This window comes from Dama dama, chromosome 2 (assembly GCF_033118175.1).
Source record: "Dama dama isolate Ldn47 chromosome 2, ASM3311817v1, whole genome shotgun sequence".
Lineage (NCBI taxonomy): Eukaryota > Metazoa > Chordata > Mammalia > Artiodactyla > Cervidae > Dama > Dama dama.
This window is the reverse complement of record NC_083682.1, coordinates 30,045,547-30,059,699: the sequence shown is the minus strand read 5'-3', so window position 1 is coordinate 30,059,699 and position 14,153 is coordinate 30,045,547. Positions and strand designations below refer to the sequence as shown.

The 14,153-nt window shown below is 39.8% G+C and overlaps 1 pseudogene; it reads left to right on the top strand.

Annotated features, from left to right (window-relative positions):
- Positions 1–1,198: 1,198 nt before the first annotated feature.
- Positions 1,199–2,180, top strand: LOC133067323 (glyceraldehyde-3-phosphate dehydrogenase-like; annotated as a pseudogene).
- Positions 2,181–14,153: the final 11,973 nt, after the last annotated feature.

Genomic DNA, 14,153 nt, shown 5'->3' with positions numbered 1-14,153 from the left:
TGTTTTAAAGGAAGTTTGAGGTCAGGTTGCAAAATATTAAGGAGTTCAAGCAGTGTTCAGTAGAAAATGTGAAAAAAAAAAACACTAAAACTTATGAGCAGGGAAGATCAAACTGACATTCTGGAGTAGCAATGGTTTGCTCAATGGATTGGTGTTGAGAGATTGGGTCATGAACTAGGAAGCGACTGCTGCCAACCAGGTGCAGGAAGGTGAAGGTGTGGGGGAGACACATGGTAGAATGTGGTAGAGTGAAGGCACAATCTGACAATACTAGGTTAGCCACAAGGGCATGTTGCTAGTTTCTATTCCATTTTAGTTTCTAGCTTGAGAATAATTGTCAATTCTTACATAGTGATAAAACAAAGATAATTGAGATTCATGTTTAACAAGTTATAATTCATCCACTATTGTTGTTCATGTTCTGTTGTGCTTGAACTGTTTGTATTTTTATTTTTTCTCTTTGGTGCTACTTCTTGTGTGATGTTAGAACATCCCAGTGGCCATGACATAAAGGGGCATCTGTGTACTAGATAAACACAAGAGACTAGACAAACACAAAAGACACTCCCAAAACAGAATTAGGTCTGCAGCAGAAAACAGATGATACATTTGAGTTAATAGTTCAAGACTTTTTACTTACACAATAACTATACTAAAATTTGGTGGTAGGACTGGATGAAGCACAAGCTGGAATCAAGTTTGAGAGGAGAAATATCAATAACCTCAGATATGCAGATAACACCACCCTTATGGCAGAAAGCAAAGAAGAACTAAAGAGCCTCTTGATGGAAGTGCAAGAGGAGAGTGAAAAACATGGCTGAAAATTCAACATTCAAAAGACAAAGATCATGGCATCGGGTCCCATCACTTCATGGCAAATAGATGGGGAAACAATGGAAACAGTGACAGAGTTTAATTTTGCGGGCTCCAAAATAATTGCAGATGGTGACTGCAGCCATGAAATTAAAAGACACTTGCTCCTTGGAAGAAAACCTATGAACAAGCTTGACAGCATATTAAAAAGCAGAGACATTACTTTGCCAACAAAGGTTCATCTAGTCAAAGCTATGGTTTTTGCAGTAGTCAGGTATGGATGTGAGAGTTGGACTATAAAGAAAGCTGAGGCTCTCTACACCTACCCATTCAACAGACAACTGCATCTTTGGTGCTGTGCCAGCTGCATCCCTCAGACAAGATGGTGAACGGATTTGGCCTGTTTGGGTGCCTGGCCACCAGGGCTGCTTTTAACTCTGGCAAAGTGGATATCGTCGCCATTGATGATCCCCTTCATTGACCTTCACTACATGGTCTACATGTTCCAGTATGATTCCACCCATAGCAAGTTCCACGGCACAGTCAAGGTAGAGTATGGGAAGCTCATCATTGATGGAAAGGCCATCACCATCTTCCAGGAGCAAGATCCCATCATCATCAAGTGGGGTGATGCTGGTGCTGAGTATGTGATGGAGTCCACTGGTGTCTTCACTACCATGGAGAAGACTAGGGCTCACTTGAAAGGTGGCACCAAGAGGGTCATCATCTCTGCACCTTCTGCTGATGCCCCCACGTTTGTGATGGGCATGAACCACGAGAAGTATGACAACTCCCTGAAGATTGTCAGCAATGCCTCCTGCACCACCAACTGCTTGGCCGCCCTGGCAAAGGTCATCCAGGACCACTTCAGCATCATGGAGGGACTCATGACCACCATCCATGTTATCACTGCCACCCAGAAGACCCTGGATGGCCCCTCCGGCAAGCTATGGTGTGATGGCCGAGGGGCTGCCCAGAACATCATCCCTGTTTCTACCGGCACTGCCAAGGCCATGGGCAAGGTCATCCCTGAGTTCAATGGGAAGCTCCCCTGCATGGCCTTCCATCCCCACCCCCAAGGTGTCCATTGTGGCTCTGACCTGCCACCTAGAGAGACCTGCCAAGTATGATGAGATCAAGAAGGTGGTGAAGCAGGTATTGGAGGGCCCCTCAAGGGCATTCTAGGCTACATTGAGGACCAGGTTGTCTCCTAAGACTTCAACAGCAACACTCACTCTTTACCTTTGATGCTGGGGCTGGCATTGCCCTCAATGACCACTTTGTTAAGCTCATTTCCTGGTACGACAATGAATTAGGCTGCAGCAACGGTGGTGGACGTCATGGTGCACATGGCCTCCATGGAGTGAGGTCCCTGGACCCCCAGCCCCAGCAAGAACACAAGAGGAAGAGAGAATACTCAGCTGCTGGGGAGTCCTTGCCCCACCTCGATTCTTCACCACACTGAGAATCTCCTGACCTCCAAACAGTTTCCATCCCCAAGTTCCTGAGGAAGGGGAGGGGCTTAGGGAAACCTGCCTTGTTATGTACCATCAATAAAGTACCCTATATCCCCCAATAAAGAAAGCTGAGAACCAAAGAATTGATGCTTTTGAACTGTGGTGTTGGAGAAGACTCTTGAGAGTCCGTTGGACTGCAAGGAGATCCAATCAGTTCATCATAAAGGAAATCAGTCCTGAATATTCATTGGAAGGACTGATGCTGAAACTCTAATATGTTGGCCACCTGATGGGAAGAACTGACTCTTGGAAAAGACCCTGATGCTGGGAAAGATTGAAGGCAGGAGGAGAAGGGGACGACAGAGGATGAGATGGTTGGATGGTATCACCAACTTGATGGACATTGAGTTTGAACAAGTTCTGGGAGTTGGTGATGGACAGGGAGGCCTGGCGTGCTGCTTCCATGGGGTTGCAGAGAGCTGGACTCGACTGAGCAACTTAACTAACTAACTTGGTATCAGGGCAGGAAAAATACACGGAAGAGGTCAGTGATCCTGATTTCTTGCGACAGAGAAGCTAGGAGACCTGATTCTAAAATGGGAGAAAGGAGGGGTCCCACAGAGTGAAAAATGGTGTGAAGAAGATCAGTGACTTTTGAAAGAAGGACACAGATTATGTGCTATAGAAGGAGTTAAGTAAAAAATATATATAACCTTAGTCCTGTCTCTCTTTTCAGTCTTCACTTGGGGCTCTGAATGGCCAAACTCACAGAGAATCTGAATCTCACTGATATAAATCAGCACCCAGGGCAGACAGCAAGGTAGAAAAGGATGGACACATCTAATCGTATAAGCAGAAGGCCAAGCTAATTTACTTTTAGAATGTTTGACTTCACAAAAGCCAGCCTCAGATGAGATGGCAGAACAAAACCTATATACATTTAATTTAGATACGTAAATGAAATATACATAAATATATATATTGCCTGGCGAATCCCCATGGACAGAGGAGCCTGGTGGGCTACAGTTCCTGGGGTTGCAGAAGAGTAAGATGCATATATATATATATATATGTGTGTGTGTGTGTGTGTATTTCACTTTATATAACAATTGGTTTAAAGTCAGCAGTCACAATAACTAAGATTCTGAATCAAATTACCAGAAATACAATATCCCTCTAGATCAGGGTATCTCAATCTCCACACTATCCACATTATGGCAGGATGGTTCTTGGTTGTGGCAGCTATTGTGTAATTTGTAAGATGCCTAGCAGCAACCCTGGCCACCACTCACTAAATGCCTCTGGCAGCTGATCTGCCCAGTGGTCACAACCAAAAATGTCTCCAAATACTGTCTAAAATCTGTGGGGTTTGGGGGTATAGACCCTCTTCGATCATTCCTCCTTCACTGAGAAGCATTAAACCTTCAGTCTAGGCTTCCAGAGAACACTAGACAGTGCAGTCCATTTCAACATAGTGACTTGAGTAATCTAAGATGACCCTGTGTAGATTATACTAAATCTCATTCAGGAGGATTAGCCTGATTAATTTAAATATGCTTCCAGGCATATTTATATACACAATCCCCAGGTCTAGAAAAAGAAAATCTATATTTAATTTTGAAAATCTTTTTTTTTTGTTTATTAGTTGGAGGCTAATTACTTCACAACATTTAAGTGGGTTTTGTCATACATTGATATGAATCAGCCATAGATTTACACGTATTCCCCATCCCGATCCCCCCTCCCACCTCCCTCTCCACCGGATTCCTCTGGGTCTTCCCAGTGCACCAGGCCGGAGCACTTGTCTCATGCATCCCACCTGGGCTGGTGATCTGTTTCACCATAGATAGCATACATGCTGTTCTTTTGAAATATCCCACCCTCACATTCTCCCACAGAGTTCAAAAGTCTGTTCTGTATTTCTGTGTCTCTTTTTCTGTTTTGCATATAGGGTTATCATTACCATCTTTCTAAATTCCATATATATGTGTTAGTATGCTGTAATGTTCTTTATCTTTCTGGCTTACTTCACTCTGTATAAGGGGCTCCAGTTTCATCCATCTCATTAGGACTGGTTCAAATGAATTCTTTTTAATGGCTGAGTAATATTCCATGGTGTATATGTACCACAGCTTCCTTATCCATTCATCTGCTGATGGGCATCTAGGTTGCTTCCATGTCCTGGCTATTATAAACAGTGCTGCGATGAACATTGGGGTGCACATGTCTCTTTCAGATCTGGTTTCCTCAGTGTGTATGCCCAGAAGTGGGATTGCTGGGTCATATGGCAGTTCTATTTCCAGTTTTTTAAGAAATCTCCACACTGTTTTCCATAGCGGCTGTACTAGTTTGCATTCCCACCAACAGTGTAAGAGGGTTCCCTTTTCTCCACACCCTCTCCAGCATTTATTGCTTGTAGACTTTTGGATAGCAGCCATCCTGACTGGCGTGTAATGGTACCTCATTGTGGTTTTGATTTGCATTTCTCTAATACTGAGTGATGTTGAGCATCTTTTCATGTGTTTGTTAGCCATCTGTATGTCTTCTTTGGAGAAATGTCTGTTTAGTTCTTTGGCCCATTTTTTGATTGGGTCATTTATTTTTCTGGAATTGAGCTGCAGGAGTTGCTTGTATATTTTTGAGATTAATCCTTTGTCTGTTTCTTCATTTGCTATTAGTTTCTCCCAATCTGAGGGCTGTCTTTTCACCTTACTTATAGTTTCCTTTGTAGTGCAAAAGCTTTTAAGTTTCATTAGGTCCCATTTGTTTAGTTTTGCTTTTATTTCCAATATTCTGGGAGGTGGGTCATAGAGGATCTTGCTGTGATTTATGTCGGAGAGTGTTTTGCCTATGTTCTCCTCTAGGAGTTTTATAGTTTCTGGTCTTACATTTAGATCTTTAATCCACTTTGAGTTTATTTTTGTGTATGGTGTTAGAAAGTGTTCTAGTTTCATTCTTTTACAAGTGGTTGACCAGTTTTCCCAGCACCACTTGTTAAAGAGGTTGTCTTTTTCCCATTGTATATCCTTGCCTCCTTTGTCAAAGATCAGGTGTCCATAGGTTCATGGATTTATCTCTGGGCTTTCTATTCTGTTCCATTGATCTATATTTCTGTCTTTGTGCCAGTACCATACTGTCTTGATGACTGTGGCTTTGTAGTAGAGTCTGAAGTCAGGCAGGTTGATTCCTCCAGTTCCATTCTTCTTGCTCAAGATTACTTTGGCTATTCGAGGTTTTTTGTATTTCCATACAGATTGTGAAATTCTTTGGTCTAGTTCTGTGAAAAATACCGTTGGTAGCTTGATAGGGATTGCATTGAATCTATAGATTGCTTTGGGTAGAATAGCCATTTTGACAATATTGATTCTTCCAATCCATGAACATGGCATATTTCTCCATCTGTTTGTGTCCTCTTTTATTTCTTTCATCAGTGTTTTATAGTTTTCTATGTATAGGTCTTTTGTTTCTTTAGGTAGATATACTTCTAAGTATTTTATTCTTTTTGTTGCAATGGTGAATGGTATTGTTTCCTTAATTTCTCTTTCTGTTTTTTCATTGTTAGTATATAGGAATGCAAGGGATTTCTGTGTGTTAATTTTATATCCTGCAACTTTACTATATTCATTGATTAGCTCTAGTAATTTTCTGGTAGAGTCTTCAGGGTTTTCTATGTAGAGGATCATGTCATCTGCAAACAGTGAGAGTTTCACTTCTTCTTTTCCTATCTGGATTCCTTTTACTTCTTTTTCTGCTCTGATTGCTGTGGCCAACACTTCCAACACTATGTTGAATAGTAGTGGTGAGAGTGGGCACCCTTGTCTTGTTCCTGATTTCAGGGGAAATGCTTTCAATTTTTCACCATTGAGGGTGATGCTTGCTGTGGATTTGTCATATATAGCTTTTATTATGTTGAGGTATGTTCCTTCTATTCCTGCTTTTTGGAGAGTTTTAATCATAAATGAGTGTTGAATTTTGTCAAAGGCTTTCTCTGCATCTATTGAGATAATCATATGGTTTTTATCTTTCAATTTGTTAATGTGGTGTATTACATTGATTGATTTGCGGATATTAAAGAATCCTTGCATTCCTGGGATAAAGCCCACTTGGTCATGGTGTATGATTTTTTTAATATGTTGTTGGATTCTGTTTGCTAGAATTTTGTTAAGGATTTTTGCATCTATGTTCATCAGTGATATTGGCCTGTAGTTTTCTTTTTTTATGACATCTTTGTCTGGTTTTGGAATTAGGGTGATGGTGGCCTCATAGAATGAGTTTGGAAGCTTACCTTCATCTGCAATTTTCTGGAAGAGTTTGAGTAAGATAGGTGTTAGCTCTTCTCTAAATTTTTGGTAGAATTCAGCTGTGAAGCCATCTGGTCCTGGGCTTTTGTTTGCTGGAAGATTTTTGATGACAGTTTCGATTTCCTTGCTTGTGATGGGTCTGTTAAGATCTTCTATTTCTTCCTGGTTCAGTTTTGGAAAGTTATACTTTTCTAAGAATTTGTCCATTTCATCCAAGTTGTCCATTTTATTGGCATAGAGCTGCTGGTAGTAGTCTCTTATGATCCTTTGTATTTCAGTGTTGTCTGTTGTGATCTCTCCATTTTCATTTCTAATTTTGTTAATTTGGTTCTTCTCTCTCTGTTTCTTAATGAGTCTTGCTAATGGTTTGTCAATTTTGTTTATTTTTTCAAAAAACCAGCTTTTAGCTTTGTTGATTTTTGCTATGGTCTCTTTAGTTTCTTTTGCATTTATTTCTGCCCTGATTTTTAAGATTTCTTTCCTTCTGCTAACCCTGGGGTTCTTCATTTCTTCCTTCTCTAATTGCTTTAGGTGTAGAGTTAGGTTATTTATTTGGTTTTTTTCTTGTTTCTTGATGTAAGCCTGTAATGCTATGAACCTTCCCCTTAGCACTGCTTTTACAGTGTCCCATAGGTTTTGGGTTGTTGTGTTTTCATTTTCATTCATTTCTATACATATTTTGATTTCTTTTTTGATTTCTTCTATGATTTGTTGGTTATTCAGAAGCGTGTTATTTAGCCTCCATGTGTTTGAAGTTTTAACAATTTTTTTCCTGTAATTGAGATCTAATCTTACTGCACTGTGGTCAGAAACGATGACTGGAATGATTTCAGTGTTTTTGAATTTTCCAAGACCAGATTTATGGCCCAGGATGTGATCTATTCTGGAGAATGTTCCGTGTGCACTTGAGAAAAAGGTGAAGTTGATTGTTTTGGGGTGAAATGTCCTATAGATATCAATTAGGTCTAGTTGGTCCATTGTGTCATTTAAGGTTTGTGTTTCCTTGTTAATTTTCTGTTTAGTTGATCTGTCCATAGTTGTGAGTGGGGTATTAAAGTCTCCCACTATTATTGTGTTACTATTAATTTCCTCTTTCATACTCGTTAGTGTTTGCCGTACATATTGCGGTGCTCCTATGTTGGGTGCATATATATTTATAATTGTTATATCTTCTTCTTGGATTGATCCTTTGATCATTATGTAGTGTCCTTCTTTGTCTCTTTTCACTTCCTTTATTTGAAAGTGTATTTTATCTGATATGAGTATTGCAACTCCTGCTTTCTTTTGGTCTCCGTTTGCATGAAATATTTTTTTTCCAGCCCTTCACTTTTAGTCTGTATGTGTCTCTTGTTTTGAGGTGGGTCTCTTGTAGACAGCGTATATAGGGATCTTGTTTTTGTATCCATTCAGCCAATCTTTGTCTTTTTGTTGGGGCATTCAACCCATTTACATTTAGGGTAATTATTGATAGGTGTGGTCCCGTTGCCATTTACTTTGTTGTTTTGGGTTCACGTTTATACAACCTTTCTGCATTTCCTGTCTAGAGAAGATCTTTTAGCATTTGTCGAAGAGCTGGTTTGGTGGTGCTGAATTCTCTCAGCTTTTGCTCATCTGTAAAGCTTTTGAATTCTCCTTCATATCTGAATGAGATCCTTGCTGGATACAGTAATCTAGGTTGTAGGTTATTCTCTTTCATTACTTTCAGTACGTCCTGCCATTCCCTTCTGGCCTGGAGGGTTTCTATTGATAGGTCAGCTGTTATCCTTATGGGAATCCCTTTGTGTGTTATTTGTTGTTTCTCCCTTGCTGCTTTTAATATTTGCTCTTTGTGTTTGATCTTTGTTAATTTGATTAATATGTGTCTTGGGGTGTTCCGCCTTGCGTTTATCCTGTTTGGGACTCTCTGGGTTTCTTGGACTTGGGTGGCTATTTCCTTCCCCATTGTAGGGAAGTTTTCAGCTATTATCTCCTCGAGTATTTTCTCATGGCCTTTCTTTTTGTCTTCTTCTTCTGGAACTCCTATGATTCGAATGTTGGGGTGTTTCACATTGTCCCAGAGGTCCCTGAGGTTGTCCTCATTTCTTTTGATCCTTTTTCCTTTTTTCCTCTCTGCTTCATTTATTTCCACCATTTTATCTTCTACCTCACTTATCAGGGGTATATATAAATGTATATACATTTGTAAAATATATGTATGAAAGAGAGAATGATTCAAGGCTTTAGTTAAAGGAGCTGCCATGTCAGAAGTGATATCATTAACAATCAACTCCATTTAATTATCACAGAAGTTTTTGACATTGTCAAGTGGACTGAAAAAGTGAAATGTCTGGTACTGGACCTATATTTGAAATGTCAGTGACAGCTGGCAGCTTGTTTGAGGTGGCTGTGATATAGGATAAGGACATCCCTGAAACCATGTCTTGGGCAGTTCTTGGAAGGAGACTGTACTGAAGAGAAAAAAGATTTTCATCTCTGTCTCTCAACCCAGACTCCCACCTCTTAGGTAAGAGGGACATCTCTGCTTGTTAAAACTAATAGCATCTGATTAAAAACAGGAAAGGAATCATTTGAACTGGTCAGTGGGGGCCAGATCTATCAAGGAAAGTAAACAGGGAGAAACAGGATTTTAGAAAGAAATATTACTTAGTCTCTGTTGCTTTTCACTTATCTTCTTTTCACAGCTATTTGTAAGGCCTCCTCAGACAGCCACTTTGCTTTTTTGCATTTCTTTTTCTTGGGGATGGTCTTGATTCCTGTCTCCTGTACAGTGTCTTGAACCTCTATCCATAGTTCATCAGGCACTCTATCAGATCTAGTCCCTTAAATCTATTTCTCACTTCCACTGTATAGTCATAAGGGATTTGATTTAGGTTATACCTGCATGGCCTAGTGGTTTTCCCTACTTTCTTCAATTTAAGTCTGAATTTGGCAATAAGAAGTTCATGATCCGAGCCCCAGTCAGCTCCTGGTCTTGTTTTTTCTGACTGTTTAGAGTGTCTCCATCTTTGGCTACAAAGAATATAATCAATCTGATTTCGGTGTTGACCATCTGGTGATGTCCATGTGTAGAGTCTTCTGTGTTGTTGGAAGAGGATGTTTGCTATGACCAGTGCATTCTCTTGGCAGGACTCTATTAGCCTTTGCCCTGCTTCATTCTGTACTCCAAGGCCAAATTTGCCTGTTACTCCAGGTGTTTCTTGACTTCCTACTTTTGCATTCCAGTCCCCTATAATGAAAAGGACATCTTTTTTGGGTGTTAGTTCTAGAATGTCTTGTAGGTCTTCATAGAACCATTCAACTTCAGCTTCTTCGGCATTACTGGTCAGGGCATAGACTTGGATTACTGTGATATTGAATGGTTTGCCTTGGAAATGAACAGAGTTCATTCTGTTGTTTTTGAGATTGCATCCAAGTACTGCATTTTGGACTCTTTTGTTGACCATGATGGCTACTTCATTTCTTCTAAGGGATTCCTGCTCACAGTAGTAGATATAATGGTCATCTGAGTTAAATTCACCCATTCCAGTCAGTCTTAGTTCGCTGATTCCTAGAATGTCAATGTTCACTCTTGCCATCTCCTATTTCACCACTTCCAATTTGCCTTAATTCATGGACCTAACATTCCAAGTTCCTATGCAGTATTGCTCTTTATAGCATCGGACTTTACTTCTATCACCAGTCCCATCCACAACTGGGTGGTGTTTTTGCTTTGGCTCTATCCCTTCATTCTTTCTGGAGTTATTTCTCCACTGATCTCCAGTAGCATATTGGGCACCTACTGATCTGGGGAGTTCATCTTTCAGTGTCCTATCTTTTTGCCTTTTCATACTGTTCATGGGGTTCTCAAGGTAAGAATCCTTAAGTGGTTTGCCATTCCATTCTCCAGTGGACCACATTCTGTCAGACCTCTCCACCATAACCAGGCCATCTTGGGTGGCCCCACATGACATGGCTTAGTTTCATTGAGTTAGACAAGGCTGTGTTTCCATGTGAACTTCCAGATGTTCAAGCTGGTTTTAGAAAAGGCGGAGCAACCAGAGATCAAATTGCCAGCACCTGCTGGATCATGAAAAAGCGAGAGAGTTTCAGAAAAACATCTATTTCTGCTTTATTGACTATGCCAAAGTCTTTGTGTGGACCACAATAAACTGTGGAAAATTCTGAATAAAATTGGGATACCAGACCAGCTGACCTGCCTCTTGAGAAACCTGTATGCAGGTCAGGAAGCAACAGTTAGAACTGGACATGGAACAATAGACTGGTTCCAAATAGGAAAAGGAGTACATCAAGGCTGTATATTGTCACCCTGCTTATTTAACTTATATGCTCAGTACATCATGAGAAACGCTGGGCTGGAGGAAGCACAAGCTGGAATTAAGATTTCTGGGAGAAATATCATAACCTCAAATATGCAGACAAAACCACCTTTATGGAAGAAAGTGAAGAATAACTAAAGAGCCTCTTGATGAAAGTGAAAGAGGAGAGTGAAAAAGTTGGCTTAAAGCTCAACATTCAGAAAACTAAGATCATGGCATCTGGTCCCATCACTTCATGGCAAGTAGATAGGGAAACAGTGGAAACAGTGGCTGACTTTATTTTGAGGGGGCTCCAAAGTCACTGCAGATGGTGACTGCTGCCATGAAATTAAAAGACACTCACTCCTTGGAAGGAAAGTTATGACCAACCTAGACAGCATATTAAAAAGCAGAGACATTTGTCAACAAAGGTCCATCTATTTAAGGCTATGGTTTTTCAAGTAGTCATGTATGGATGTGAGAGTTGGACTATAAAGAAAGCTGAGCACTGAAGAATTGATGATTTTGAACTGTGGTGTTGGAGAATACAATTGAGAGTCCCTTGGACTACAAGGAGATCCAGCCAGTCCATCCTAAAGGAGATTGAACCATGTGTTCATTGGAAGGACTGATGTTGAAACTGAAACTCCGATACTTTGGCCACCTGATGCAAAGAGCTGACTCATTGGAAAAGACCCTGATGCTAGGAAAGATTGAGGGCAGGAGAAGAAGGGGACGACAGAGAATGAGATGGTTGGATGACATTCCCAACTCATTGGACATGGCTTTGGGCAAACTCCAGCAGTTGGTGATGGACAGGGAGGCCTGGCGTGCTGCGGTTCATGGGGTCACAGAGAGTTGGACACAACTGAGTGACTGAACTGAACTAAACTACTTAATCTGTCCCCTGACTCCCATCAACAATTTAGCCATTTTATATCCTCTTTTCTATGTATCCTATGGCTTCTCAGACTGCTTCCTTCAATTCCACATCTCCGTAGTAACCTTCTATAGACACTTAGGGCTCTGAATGATCTGGGCTTTCTAAGTTGGTGATGGTTTGAGTGCTTCTAAGTTTTACCTGGGTAACCCACAGAGAGAGTCTAGAGTGGCCTCATCTGAATTTTCCCAGATTTTAACCATTCTTTGTTATTGTTGTCACTTTTTAAAACTATGACCAGAATAATTATTTACTTAATATTTTTCTTTAAATCAGTGGTATTATTTAGTTTAGGCTTAAACATTCATATCCATAAAAATCATACTTTTGATGCATAAGCATTTTTCTTTCTAGAAGTCGCTACCACCTTAATGACTTAGAGAGCTAGAAATTATCAAAATCACCTGGCCTACTTTTTAGTAAAAGTTCATTTTTATTCGATCCCTGGGTCAGGAAGATCCCCTGGAGAAGGAAACGGCAGCCCTCTCCAGTACTCTTGCCTGGAAAATCCCATGGATGGAGGAGCCTGGTAGGCTACAGGCTATGGGGTCATAAAGAGTCGGACACAACTGAGCAATGTCATTTTCATTATTATTTACTTTTCACTAATTAATATTTTGTCCTGGCATCGTTAATCAATTTTTATCCCTGCAAGTAGTATGAAAGTAAACTGCTCTCTTGGTTTCCATTATGATTATTTGCTTTTGAGTTTAGGGCAAACAGAAGAATTCCCACTTGTAGAAATAAAGATATTTCTAATAATCAATTTGAAAATAGTGTGCATTTCTGCATCATAAAGCTCCATCTCTCTCAGCTCATCTGTAAAGTGTTTGCTCATTTGAGTATTGTGTGTTTGCTTGTTTCTGAGGGGTATTTGTGTGTGTATCTGTGTTGACATCTCCATCAGAGAGACACAAACTCTGGATTTGATATCCCTCATCTTTCACAACTTCTTTCCTGTCCTTTATTAATAAAGAGGCTGAAAAAAACAGTACTCGTCCTTCAAGCCCATCTATCAAAGATAGTGTGCTTAGGTTTAAACAATGAGAAGTGATTGAAAGTTGTTTATTGGGGCTTACAAGAACCCTGTTTTAAAAGAATTAAATTAGCTGACATATCTTTTTTATCTTTTGCTCTCTTCTTTCTCTTCTGTGGGTAATCTATGACTCTGGAAGTAGACCATCCATTTTGTGACCATAAAGTAAAAGTCTTGAGAACAAATTACCTGAATGAAAAAGTGAAAGCTGGGTTTCCCTGTGGCATTGCTGTGCTTCTTTACTAGCTGGGACTCACTAATCTTTGTTTTATAAGATTATTAAAACTTTTTTTTTCTTATGTTGAGACATGATTTTTTGGGGTTTTATATCATTTGCAGATGAGCAAATTAATCTAGAGAATAAGACTATCCTTAAATTAATTGAGAAGCAGTTATATATCAGGCCAGTGGTGGTTCAGAGAATGTGAATTTGTAGAAATTTACAGAACTTCTTCAACAGTCACTGGGCTTTCCATGAATCAAGACATGGAAGGTAATGTAATCATATCAGTGCATTAAGATGTAGAGAAAGTTTACATCTTACTCATATTGCACACATATTTTGTCTGTCTCATATTCATTGTATAAAATATATAAACATGAATATATTTGTTTCACTGGAATATAGGAGAGGAACAGAAAAGGAAAGAAAACAGCTAACATTTTTCTGTGTGGCAGAAATTACAAGGGACACTTTAAAACCACATCGTTTAATCTTTACAAGAACTTTATAGCATATGAGTAATTGTCTTGTATTTTTGGAGGAGGAAACTGGCATTTCCAGAGGTTAGGAAATATGTCCATGGTTTCCAAATTAGCAAGTAAAACTACTCAAATTCCCCAAGTCAGATTCATTCCCCTAACACTTTACTGAAAGTGCTGTTGTCAAGGCCCCAAATAGCCTAAGTATTTTTGCTAAAGTGAAGTCCTTTGTCGGTTCTTTTGTTGAGTTCTCATCAACATTTGCTGCATGAATTTTCCACTTCTTCTCCCTGAATTCTGTCCTTCACCAGGTTTCTCATTATATTCACCTATTTCATTTCTCCCACTATATTTGTTGTTACTTCATAGTCTTTATAGTTTCCTGTGATATTTCCTTGTTAGCTTTACCATCTGAAAAGTTGAAATGACCTAGAGCTCAGGTTTTAGACCTCTTTTCTATCTTCTTCACTCTATTTGAAGATCTGACTCAATGGCCTGGCTTTAAATGTTATTTAAAGTGGTTACTCACAAAGTTATCTTTCTAACTCAGTCTTTACTCCAGAAATTCGACTTGAATAGCCAGTGGGATATTTGACAAACTCACTTGGA